The following is a 13,654-nucleotide window of genomic DNA, read 5'->3' on the forward strand; positions in this document are numbered from 1 at the left end:
AACATAGTTAAGTCGGCCTAATTACTTTCTTTGTTCGGAGCCACATTGCATTTATTTAATGTTATATTGTTTAACATTTGAAATTAACCAGATGAGCCAAACTCTTTTCAGGTGTAGACCATAACCTCTGATAAATTTTGTCCATTTTTGTGCCATCTCGATATTTTAACTGAGGAAAACCTAGAAGTAGTTTCTTTGTTCACCTTTTTTTTTTAAACCACACCCAGCGATTTGAATGCACAGTTGTAGATATAGATTGAGAGCACAAACGATTTGATTCTATCAGTAAATATAACTAGAATTAAAGGAGCCAAATTCAGATGGCTGTCAAAAAAGGAATTGTTCAATAGGGAGAAAACAAAAGGTGGTTATGCTTCATCTCATCCATGAACCGTTTCTCATTTACCTAACCTTTACTCTTTCCACTTAAGTAACTGTTTTACTCTGTTCCTCATTTGCTCCACAGTTAGAATCATGAACACACAAATCATTCTTAAGTTTCCTTAATGTCTTTATTAGCCTTTCTGAATCCTGTTTCCTCATCTTTAAAATCAGAATAAGGTGACGTGTGCTGAAGATGTCAAATTGAATCATGTGAATTTGTAATAATTATATATGGTGACTGTCTACCTTGAAATCCCTATTTTTAAAATTAAGTTTTATAAAAATCTAGAATTTTGTATTACTTTTTTGGGGTAATACAGATTACCACTTGAGGTTTTCTTGGCAAAGATACTGGAGTAGGAGTACTTCTCCAGCTCATTTTACAGATGAGGAAACTGAGGCAAACAGGGTCAATTGACACAGCTAGTAAAGTAATAGAGATTAAATTTGAACTCAAGATGAGTCTTCCTGACTCTAGGCCAGGCACACTCTCTACTATACCACCTAACTGTCCCTATTTAAGTGACCTTTTTAGTACCTTAGACAACCCTCTCAAACTGTCAGTTTACCAAGCTGTAAGTCCTTATGGGTGGAGAAATTTATCACTCCTGGAGTATGACATTACTGGTCAGGCCCTCATATCAAAGACATTGCTAGAGATTTTGTGTGTCCTCTGAGCACTACAAACTACTTGGTAAAGCACCCTTATTTGAGAGGTTAATGCATACAGGATACCTCTCTGAGTTCAGGAGATAAAGACCTTAGAAATAGGGAGTGAAGCTACTGCACAAGATAGGAGAGTTCATATATCCAAAGGGCACATACAACTGTCATAACCTTTGAGCCAGTAATACCACTTCTAGGTCTGGGTCCCAAAGAGATCATAAAAATGGGAAAAGGACCTGTTCCTACAAAAATATTTATAGCAAGGATAAACTGTGGGAATAAAAACACCGATGAAAAGCAACTGCTTGACTACAGGGTTGGAGGGGATAAGACTGAGGAGAGACTCTAAATGAACACTATAATGCAAATACCAACAACATGGAAATGGGTTCGAGTCAAGACACATGTGATAACCAGTGGAATCATGCGTCGGCTATGGGAGAGGGAAAGGCGGGGGGGGGGGGGGGGGTGAGGGGAGGAAAAGAAAATGATCTTTGTTTCCAGGGTATAATGTATGGAAACGACCAAATAAAATAATGTCTAAAAATTAAAAAATAAAATAAAAATAAAAAATATTTATAGCAGCTCTTTTTGTGATGGCAAAGAATTGGAAACTGAGGAGATATTCATCAATTGGGGAATGTCTGAACAAATTGTGGTATATGATGGTGATGGAAAGTTATTGTACTGTAAGAAATGATGAGTAGGATGATTTCAAAAAGAGATAAAAAGATCCACATGAACTGATGCAAAGTGAAATAAGCAGAACCAGGAGAAAACTGTACGCAGTAACAGCAATATTGTGGGATGATCAACTGTAAAAGACTTAGCTACTCTGTTGGAGTCAGATGCAGATCAAAGCATTCTATCTTTATTTTGGTTTTTATTTTGGGGTTTTGGTTTTATGTGAGTATTCTCTTATAACAACAAACATTATGGAAATATGTTTTGCCTGATAATACACGTATAACCCATATCAGTTTCTCTGGGAATGGGGAGGGAGGAAGACAAAACTATTTGAATCTTATAACTTCAGAAAACTTAAGTTGAAAATTGTTATTACATTTAATTGGTAAAATAAAACATCTTTAAAATTCTAGATAAATTCTAAATTTTAAATAAGATTTCTAAATAATTCTAAATTCTAAATTAAATTCTAAATAAAAATTTTTAAATAGGGAAATTCAGCCTATCAATCAATCACTTATTATTTTAACTGATTATTCTTTCTAACTAGATGTTAAGTACTGTTGCTTCTATGCTCCAGAAAGACTTTCTGTCTTTCTGGAGCATAGAAGTACAGTGAAAGCCCCAATAAATTTCATTACCCTGGGACAAAGCTCCAGTTGCCATACCCTAAGTTATGACTCCATCTTGAGGGGCAGGTAGTCAGAGAGCACAGGAAGATACAGATGTACACATACAGAGGACAATAACTTGCACTGCTTACCTCATGGAGTGTGCTACAGAAAGGTAAAGTATTATTATAACACTAACCTCAAAACCAAGACCCAGTGAACCAAAGTCATTGAAGCTTGTAAAAGGAGGTTGCTCCAATATAAGCCCAAGGCAGGAAAATGATTGCATGAGAGATTCCATTCCTTTTGCTCTGTTTTTTCAGATCTCTGCCAACATGCTGGGGAAAGTGGCTTCTCTGCTCCAGGGCTGGTCATCTGTTTAGCTATACACATCACCAATTAGTTCAAAGCTTAATCCCTTTTCCACTCAGGAGGTACTCTAGATGATAGATGCTGGGATCACATTTTCACCAGAACTGGAATAAAAGTGAAACATGTTGAGATATGCTCGGGCAGAGAATTCCCAAATCAGATTACCCTCTTGGAAGCCCAGTCTGGGACTGTGGAGCATATGTGGTATAAAGGCTAACAGGGCCAGGCATGGCCAATCTCAGTCAGTAATCATGTTTCAGAAATACCTAGCTTACTAGGAGGGAAGCCTGACATCATAAAGCAAAATGAATGAATTGTGGTGTGCCTGGTGTTAGACAAATGTAGGAATTGGGGGTTAAGCAGGGAAAGGAAAGGTGAAAGGCACTGTGAAGGAAAAGACATCAAAATATAGAGCACTAGAATAGTGAGTCTCAGGTCTACTTCCCCTTGTGGCCTCAAGTTTTCCTCATCTGCATGACAGTGAATAAAGTACTAGACTTGGAGTCAGCAAAACCGGGATCAAATCCTTAGCTCTGTGACTGGGCAAGTCACTTATTCTCTTTATAAAGTGGAGATAATACCTGTACTGTCTATGTCATATGGGTACTGTGAGGCTTAAATGACAGTCTAGGTAAAGAGCTTTTTAGACCTATGTAAAAGTGCTATATGAACATCAGTTATTTTTAGTAGCTATAACATGAGGAGGTTGAGTTATATAATCTTCCAGCTCCTTTCTAGCTTTAAATCTTAGGATCCTGAATGTAAGCATGGATACATGTAGAATTTAGAATCACAAGAGAAATAAGGGTCAAGGTTACCCACAAGAAAGATCTTGGAGATGGGGTGAACAATTATCTCACAGATTTGAAAGGGACTTTCAAATTTATCAGGCAGAAGGATTAGAAGACTTGACCAAGGTGATTCCTTGTCAGCAGTAGAAGAATGTGGCAGATGGAAGAAGGGGGAAATAGTCAGATTATCGTGTCAATAAAACCTGCAAGTGGATCAAGTATTTATGAATTTTAAAATGAGATATTCCCCAGCCTTGAGGATGTGGTTCCTGGAGAATCTGGGTTCTTTCTATCAAACCTTGACCACTGGTCATATCACATTAAGTATCCTTAGGGCACCAATAGACATTCTTCTCAGGAGCCACCAGAGATTAAGCCTTTCGATGCTATCAAATATATATATTTTTAATAGAGAAAGAAATACTGAGGTCTTGTTATTAGTCCCTACAGTTCTCTTCCATCTGCCATGATCATGTTGTCTGCCGCATTACTGCCACACTGCAATAACTGTGAAATGCCTGTATCCAATCATGATCTACCTTCCTTTCAGTTATCCCAGTGTCTTGCTCCTTCTAATACCAACATCCATCATTACCTCAATCTCCAGTCATTCTACTGCCTTTTTACCCTAGGGGCAATGCTTCTGTACTGGCCTCTCTTAGCTCTCTTCAAAATGTTGATCCTTTAGTTAACTAGTTCAATTTAACACTGTGTTAGACCCTTTGAATCTCTTACCCCATTGTCCTATTTGCTCACATCTTTGAGACTCCAATCCTATTTTACACCCACCATCTAGCTTTTCCATTCCTGCTCACCTGTCATTTAATACTGCTAGTGCTAGAAGTCACACAACTGTGTTGATTAGGACACAGACATTTTTTTGTCCAGTTCCGCACCAGTCTTTTTACTCTTCTATAATTGGTCCCATGGAATTCTTGAAAATGGTTGTTCTAAACCTCTACTCTAGTCACTTATGCTACGCCCTCCCTGCTACAGATGTGTTAAAAGAGCAGTAATCATTTCCTAAGGCCTTACTAATTTTTCTTAGGTCCCTTTGTAGACTAGATTAATTTTTTTTCCTTTTAAAGGCAATGAAATCAATTTTGGGACTTAGTTGACTCCAGGGACTCTAGTCTAAATGACTGAAGCAGTGTCCTATTGCAAGAGGAGTCAAGACTTCCTTCTTTAGGCTATGGGGTAGTGGTCCTCAGTGAAATCAATATATATCTCTGCTGAATTTCCTTTCTTTGCTATGGTTGTCTTCTTTTGTAAACTGCCAGATGATCAACAAATGACTTATTTTGTTCTAAACCCAAACCACTGGACTGGCCCAGGCCAGGCTTGACCCACATGTATTAAGAGGGTTCTGCCTCATAGACTATTATGAAAAATGAAGTTCATCCTTCTTGAGCACCTTCTTCCCAGTTCCATCTTCATATCACCTTAGCTTCATCCCAATCCTTTCCTCCTTTGTTCTAGTCTCAGATAATGAGGTAGCCCCTCTCCACAATGCCAGCCCTTTTACTTGTGCCCTTGACCATATTCTCTCCTTGATTCTCAAAGAGCATGCCTCTTGGACAGCCTACTCTCTCTCCCTTCAGACCTTTCAGAACTTACAAAACCTAATCTTCTATGTCCCTACATATTTCTTCACCTCAGATCAGGAAAGACTAAAACATAACAAAGGTAGGAGAAACAGATCCTAAGCATTCACAACCACATGGTGGCAGGATAGAGAGAGGTGGTGGTCAAGGCTACATTTACCCCCACTTGGAGATCACAACATCTTTTCTTCCTAAAAAAAGATACCAGAGGAGAGATAGAGTATTCTAATCTGTCTACGCTTTTGTGTGCACACTTGCTTCTCACTCAGTAGCCACTTAAAAGGCTTTTTTTTTTTTTTGGTCACTTTGCAGTCATCAGCAAGGAAATAGAGGATACTTGTGCATGCTCTGCTTCAAGGAGAGAAAGAGTCCCCCCATCTCACACACACACACACACACACACACACACACACACACACGAAGCATCCTCACCAAGCCACCTATGTGGATATTGTGCAAGGTCTAAACTGTCATTGACCAGTCATTCCATGACAATCTTAATTCAAATCCTTATCCTTTATGACTCATTCTATCTCAATGGCTTCCTAGTTGGTTCTCCTGCATCTCTCTCTCTCTTTTATAATCCATCCTCCTAAATGCCTGCCAAATTGCTTTTCCTCAGGTGTAGGTATGACCACATCACTCCTTTGTTCAAGAAGCTTCAAGGTCTCCCCATTGTCTTTAGGAAAGAATTCCATTTCTCTTTGTATTGCCCTTCATGATCTGGCATCAGTTTCTCTTTCCAGGCTTCTTTCATATTACTCCTCCTTAAACACTATACACTTTTTCATAACAAACATTCCATTTCCCATCTCTTTTTCCATATGCCTAGGATGCCCTCCCTCTTCTCTTCGGACTCCTGGAGTGCCCAGCTCCATTTACTGTTTGGTTCAAGTCCTTTCTCTTCTCAGTTATCACCCCTCCTATCACTTTATTTGTTACCTACAACCTATATGTTATATCCCTCAGAGTTACTGAGCCACTTGAGTCAGAGACTGTCTCACTTTTGCCTTAGCACCTTGCCTGGCACAGAGAGGGCACTTTATAAATGTTTGCTGAATGATTGCAATTGCAGAATCAAACAGTATGGCTAAGTAATAGAAGGTGATTGGTTGTAGGGGAAGGAGACTCCTACAGACTTCCCAAAAGAGAATTTCAAGCAGCGTATATTAACTGTTTGTTGGTAAATAAGAGTTCCACATAGATCAACTTTTTGTTATGACAATAACATTTCATAGGCATTCTGTAGAATATCAGAGTCAGAAGGAACTTTGGAATATAGATGAGGCTCGTAGAGATCATCAAACCAGCCCTCTCATTTTACAGGGTTACAACTGGGAGGATAGGAGGTAGGTTATGATAACGTAGAATCATTGAATTGAGTTTAAAGAGAACGGAGTGGTCCATTTTACAGAAAAGGCAACTGTGGTACAGAGAGGTTTTTGAACCAATGAGGCAAGTGGCTTATTCTGAGGGAAAGTATCTCACAAAGAAAACCAAACAACCAGAGAACTGAACTTGCCCGGTGTGAAAGGAACAGAGGTCACTGATAGGACTTTGCATTTGGAGGAAGTTTCTTGCTAAATGAATAATCCATGGAGGGTTGCACTATCTTCTTCAAATAAAGAGAGGAAGGATTCTTGCTGGGAACAGTAGGGTGGGGGGACAGAGAAAGAAAGATAGCATTCACTGTGTGGGAACCTGGGAGACAAGCAGGTAAGTCAGCATGTGGTAACGTGAAGAGCATAGGATTGCAGATTTATAGCTAGAAGGGACCTTTGAGATCATCTAGACAAATGTGCTCATTTTGCAGATGAGGAGACTGAGTGAGGCACAGGGAAGTGGCCCCAAACCATACAGGAATAAAGAACAAAGATGGAATTCACAGAATGGTATTTTTGCCTTCAATATCCAGAGCTCTTTTCACTATACCGCATTATTTTTTAATAGTTTGATTCTATTAGGAATCTAGGTAGGTAGCTTTACAGATGCAAAAATCCCTTGGTCTGTTGTAAGAAAATGAATGTCAAAATAATTTTCCTATGCACATTCAAGGGAGGTCCCCAGCATGTTGGATGGATCTCTTGAAGTGAAATTATAGGAGGAAATGGACAATAGTTGCATAAGATGGGTAGGCATGGGTGAATTTTGATTTGCATTATTATTGGGTACTTTGAAATTGATGAGATTATGGATCCATTTATATGTTTTAAAATTCCTATTATTGGAGCAGCTAGGGGGTTCAGCAGATAGAAAGTCAAGACTGGAGATGGGAGGTCCTAGATTCAAATATGGCCTTAGACACTCCCTAGCTATGTGACCCTAAACATGTCTCTTAACTCCAATTGTCTACTCTGTATGGGTCTTTTAGATAAATATATTCTTATAATTAACTAATGTATAAATGGAGATTTTGAACCTTAGACTTCATTCCCCAGAAGTCCTTGGTATTTCCCAGAATTCCCTATAATCTCTTCTAGGTCTCCACATTGGCGAGATCACATTATTGGTATTTAACTGGCATTAACGCCTCCCACTCTCTTCTTGAATAATGTAGCATTAGCAGTAAAGGTGGTAAGGTGGGGAAAATTTGAAAATGGCTAACCAGCCGTGGGCACATGGTTTTTATTTTGTATCCTCTTTATTCCTTGATTTCTAATGATCCTTAATGAACCTCATAAAATATAATATTTTTATTATTAGAGATATAAATTTAATTTTTATACTATGTCTTTTTAGTAAAGACTCAGGAGAGTCTTTATCTCTATAATTTATTTTTATTAAGACTCAGGAGAAAGAAATTGCCCAAAAGGTCAGCAATGTGGTGCAGCCCAGATAGGACAGGTTCAAATCCAACCTCAGATGTTTTGACTTGCTGTATGGCCCTGAGCAAGCCACTTTCATAGATCTCCATGTCCTCACCTATAAACAAGGGGCTTAGGCTCCGTGGTCTCTAAGGTTCCCCCAGCTCTAAATCCATGATCCGATGATCCTGTCTAAAATTGATGCACACCATTAAATTCCTCCACAAATGCCTCCTCATGGTATATAGATGACCCAGACTTCTCCAAGCGTCTGCCAGTAGAACATAAGCCCTGGCAGGTTCTACCATGCTAGGAAGACCTTACATAATAGATTTTTGGCAAATCACCAAGTCTACTTGCTGAAAACTACCCTCAGTGGTGAGAAGCTCATCACTAGCAGCTTGGCACGCAGGTATGAATTCTTTGACCATGGCAACCCATGAACCAAAGAGATTAAGGTAATGCTTTAAGAAGTACGAGGGGGAGCCTGCCTATATCCATCTCAGGGGCTCTGTTACAAACCCTGCAGTATCAGAGGCCTGAATTATTACAGAAGCAGCAAAGGGAGCCATGGTGACCATCCTGGCTCCCCTCTCCCAGCCCCCACCCCTCCATCCTGGGCAGGTCAGTGAAGGGCACAGGGTTTGGGGCCTCCATGATTCCTGGGGGGGAGAGGGGCCAAGAGGGAATGGCCAGAGTCAGAGATGGCCCAGCCCTGCTAGGGTTCTGTTTTCTTCTTCATGCTTTAATCATTTTGACACCAAGCTGTACAAAAGTAATTTAAAATTAACATGACTGACACTTGGTAGATAGCAGGAGCTGATGCCGAGCCCCCAACCCCCTCTCCCAGCCAGGCAAGAGGCCTTCATTCATTGGCTACGGGTCCTGTGGCAGCTGATGAGAGGCCCAGGAAAACGCGTCAAACAATTAATTTGCTAATTTAGTTTTCTGTTTAATTTGAAACCAGAAAATTGTCAATCACCTGTCAGCCCATGAGCTCCGCTCTGGAGCTCAGCTAGGGGCTACTGCAACATCTTGCTCAGCAAACTGGGACACCCTGGGTTAGCAAGGGAGGGGAACTTTGCTCCCTGCACCCAGCCAGGCTGGCCTGTTCTCCTGGCAAGGAGCCTTCAGAGTCCTGTTTCACAATTGTTTTTAGTAGGGGACTATAAGACAAAGCCTACAATGTGACACTTGTAGCAAGTGGAAAAACATCCAGTGTTCTGGGAATCCTGGACTTACTTCTGGGCTTCTCTGGACTAAGGTGTGCACAATGTCATTGTTGTTGTTGTTGAGTTGTTTCAGTCATGTCCCATCTTCGTGATCCCATCTGAGGTTTTTTTGACAAAGATACTGGCCATTTCTTTGATAGATGAGGAAACTGAGGCCAGCAGGGGTAAGTGACTCACCCAGGGTCGCAAGGCTAGTAAATACCTGAGGATGGATTAGAACTCAGATTTCCTTGACTCCAAGTCCAGCCTTCTATCCACTTTGCCCTCTAGCTGCAGTTGTTTTCTACTGGACACCAGATTTTCTGCATTTCGAATATTTCACTATAAAAAAGAAAAAAAAAGAAAGGAATGATTTTATGGGATGATGAAGGGGGGTATAATTTAACTAACCAGGATATTTTAGAGTTAATCCCTTGATCGATTCTTCTTTGGGAACAGGTACTTGAATTTTTCCGTGCTAGATGGCCACAAGATTTGACTTTCCATGTTCCTTCCTATTTTCTTTGTCTCCAAAGCTTAGTGTCTGGCAGGCAATAGTTGCCTAATAAATGCTTATTGATTAACTTTATTTGGTAGTAATCCAGTTTTTTTTAAACCCTCACCTTCAGTCTTAGAGTCAATACTGTGTATTGGCTCCAAGGCAGAAGAGTGGTAAGGGCTAGGCATGGGGGTCAAGTGATTTGCCCAGGGTCATAGAGCAAGGTCAAATTTGAACTCGGGACCTTCCATCTCTAGGTCTGGCTCTCAATCCACTGAGCCACCTAGCTGCTCCCTAATAATATAATTTTTACCACTTTCAAGTTCCTCTACAGTTGAGTTTCATTTTACTTATCCAAGCTTATTTCCAACTCCTTCCCAATATGTAAGCTCTTTGAGGCTAGGTTCCATTTTTATTTTATCTTTATATCCCTAGTGCCTAGTACAATGCCTTTCATTTAACAGATGCTAAAAAATACTGTATAATGAGTGAACACAAACTCTCTACTTTTATAAGATCTCTTTCCTCAATGTCTCTAAAACATATCAAGCTGTTGCCTCCCCCAACGAACACACCACACACACCACACACATACACACACACGCACGCACACACACACGCTCTCTCTCTTTTCTCTTCTCTAGATTTTGTCTGTCCCTCCATAAAACCTCTTCTTCAGTGCTTAACTTTTATTTAAGATGCCTTCAGCACTATACTGTTCCACAAAAATACATTTAGCACCCAAGGGGCCCCTCACATATAGACTTCCAAAAAATGATCATAAGTTTCAAGTACTCAATGGGCCAGCATCCACTTAAAACTCTATCTTCGGGGGCAGCTGGGTGGCTCAGTGGATTGAGAGCCAGGCCTAGAGACGGGAGGTCCCAGGTTCAAATCTGGCCTCAGACCTTTCCCAGCTGTGTGACCCTGGGCAAGTCATTTAACCCCCATTGCCTAGCCCTTACCACTCTTCTGCCTTGGAGCCAATACACAGTATTGACTCTAAGACTGAAGGTAAGGGTTTAAAAAAAAACAAAAAAACCCTATATCTTCATGATCCAGGACTTTGTCCAGTGGGAGGTTATGATCAGAGAGAAAAATATATATCTGTCAATTTGACTCCTCCTGACCCCATTTTTCATCCTCACCTTGACTGTCAGTCCCTCCACTCTCCATGTTTATTATTTGTGCTCTATCCTAACTTCCCTCCCTTTATAACCCTGAGCCCATTGTTGACCAATTCAACTACATACTAATCAGCTACCTTTGAATCTCTTTTCCCTTATTCTGTTGTCAAACCCCAACTCTAGCAGACCCCCTTTACAAACTTTCCACTCCTGCTCATGTGCTACTAAATGTTTCAGGAGACAATATGACTAGGTTTGATACACATTTTAATTTGATTTCAACTGGATCCACAGTATTATACAGCAATTCTTTTACTATATACTTATTTACCTTTATCACATGTTCTACAGAAACTTTTCTCTCTCCTCTTCCCTCAGTCCCATCCACCCTATTTCTTCCCAATCCTTCACAGTAGAGGACCACAGAGCACCATCTGTCGTGAACTCCTTCCCCTCCTCCACCCTTTCTCAAAGACCCTCATCAACTCCTTTTCCCTCTTCCTTTGGTCTCAAATGGACCTCTTTGCCAAAAGGAACCCCTCTATTCCCTTCCATTCTTCCTAGTAGTGTCTTCCCTTAGTCATCACCTAACCCTGTCTTTAATCTCCTATTCTCTACTGATTTTTTTCCTATCAACTACAAAAATGCCTTGTTTTCCACCATCATTAGAAAAATGTTCATTTTATCCTATTATATCACGTTATCATCCTCTGTTTTCTCTCTTTTGTGGCCATATTTCTAAAATATGTGGCCTATCCTTGTGGCCTCCACTTCTTCACTTCCTACTTCTCATTCCCTAGAAATCTGTTTTCTAACCCCATCCCTCACTTGAAACTCTTCTCTCCAAGGTTACCTACCAATGATCATGGAACTGTTCATCCCAGTGCTCTTTCCTCAGGGCTTATCCTACCTGACTTCTTTACACATTTTGACAGACCACTAAACATCCTCCTAGACATTCTTCCGGGTAGTAAGAGAGAGAATTGGTCTTTAACTGTAAATTTCTCCAAAAAGGACATAATGACAGATGATGAGATTTTAGCATGTTAACAAAATATAAACACTCTTTATCCCTTTAGAAAACATGACAGTCTTTCTCTGACTGTCCGGAAGAAGAACTGAAGCTTGAGTGGTAGGAGAACTCTGTATCCAGCAGAGAATATAGAGACACACTCTCCAGACAGATGAGGCAGATGCTTAAGCTTCAAGGAGTGGTACTTCTGGCAGTAAAGATGAGATCTAGATAGGAACTCAGGAAAGGATTATCCTGGGCAATTGAGAGTTAAGCCAAGGAAAGGAGCAAATCCTGGGAGTTTGGCTGAGTGATCTGCCCAGCAGAGAAATCATGATCAGAGGGGAAAATGTGAGGGCTGTGAGACCCTTTTAATTCTTACACTTTCTCTCCCTTGATGACCTCATCTACTCTCATTATTGACTCCTTAAATTATATGGCTCACTCTAAGTTTTCTTTCTAGAACCACAGTCCTATATTCCACCTTCATGCTAGACATTCTGCCTGGATGTCCCATAGGCATTCTTCCAGGCACCCAAGTTCAAAATCTTGGAGTTATTCTTGATTCTTATCCTCTCTCTCACTCTCCATAGCCAATTACTTATCATATCTTGTCATCTTTACATTTTTCTCATCTACCCCCTTTTCTCTCCTAATTCTGAATCTTATTTTCTCCTACAGGAACCATTGCAAATGGATCCTATTTGGGATTCCTGCCTTGGTCTTTCCTTTCACCAACCCACCTTTCACATTGATGCCAAATTTCTATTTTTAGGACACAATTTGGGTCATCACTACCCTTTTCCATCTCCCACCTACTCCCCAACTCAAGCATCTTCAGTGGCTCTCAGAAGTCTCTAGAATAAAATACAAACCTCTCAACTTATCATTTAAATCCCTCCACAATCTGGCTTACACCTTATTTTTTTACTTATATTTCATACTTCCCTTCCCATATTTACACATTTCCCCAGTACAATGTAAGCTCTTTGAGGGAAGAGAGTATTTAATTTTTGTAGTCCCAGAACAGTATCTTGCTTAATAATTGCTGAATTGGATAGCTCTCAAGATTACAGTAATGGATTTAGTTTCCTAAATCAACAAGAAAGGATACTTCAATTCAAAGCAAAGAGATTTAATTAACTAGCACAAAATAGTGACAAAAATCATCCTTCCTCAATTCTACAGGGATATACCCTTCCATAGATTACAATAGAATCATAAATTTAGAGCTAAAAATCAATCAGTAAACAAACTGAGTGGTGGGCACTATGCTAAGAGCTGAGGATACAAAAAGAGGCAAAAGAGAGCCCGTGCCCTCAAGGAGCTTGTAATCTAAAGGGAGGGACAACATGCAAACAAATATATACAAAGCAAGATATAGAAAGGATAAATAGGAGATTTTTAACAGAGGAAAGGTACTAGAATTAAGGAGGATTAGGGAAGGCTTCTAATAATAGATGGGATATTAGACTTTTGAGGTCATCTTGTCTCTTCATCTTACAGATAAGGAAACTAGAACTCAGAGGGGTTAAGTGATTTGCCCAAGATGGAGTAGCAGAATTCAAATTTGAACCACGGTCCTTTGACTACAAATTCAGCACACATTGCATTCTACCATGTTGCCAGTGGAGAAACGTGTATATGCAGAGACTACTCATGACCCAGGAACTAGAATAGAGTAGGAAGTCGTCATACTATTCTCTGCTGCTCCCTGCTGGTCATCATGTTGCCTCATGCTCTGGTGCTTGCTTGGCTGTTCTCAGCTACCACCAGCTGTTCTTCAGTTATTTGGCTCCTTTTGGCCATCTGCTACCATCTCCTGAGTTGTGGTGGCTAGTAAGCCTCTCTTTCAAAGGAGAGTTAAAGCTTTTTTAGTTTACATA

The 13,654-nt window shown here is 40.2% G+C and overlaps 1 long non-coding RNA gene across 1 annotated transcript in view; it reads right to left on the reverse strand.

Moving 5' to 3' along the window:
- LOC103101468 (uncharacterized) overlaps positions 1-3,655 on the reverse strand; it is a 35,239-nt gene extending 31,584 nt beyond the window's left edge. Inside the window, exon 1 of the long non-coding RNA XR_466405.2 lies at positions 2,548-3,655. This is a non-coding gene — a long non-coding RNA (uncharacterized LOC103101468). The remainder of the gene's footprint in view (positions 1-2,547) is intronic.
- Between the last annotated feature and the right edge of the window lie 9,999 nt (positions 3,656-13,654).

This window comes from Monodelphis domestica, chromosome 4 (genome assembly GCF_027887165.1).
Source record: "Monodelphis domestica isolate mMonDom1 chromosome 4, mMonDom1.pri, whole genome shotgun sequence".
NCBI lineage: Eukaryota > Metazoa > Chordata > Mammalia > Didelphimorphia > Didelphidae > Monodelphis > Monodelphis domestica.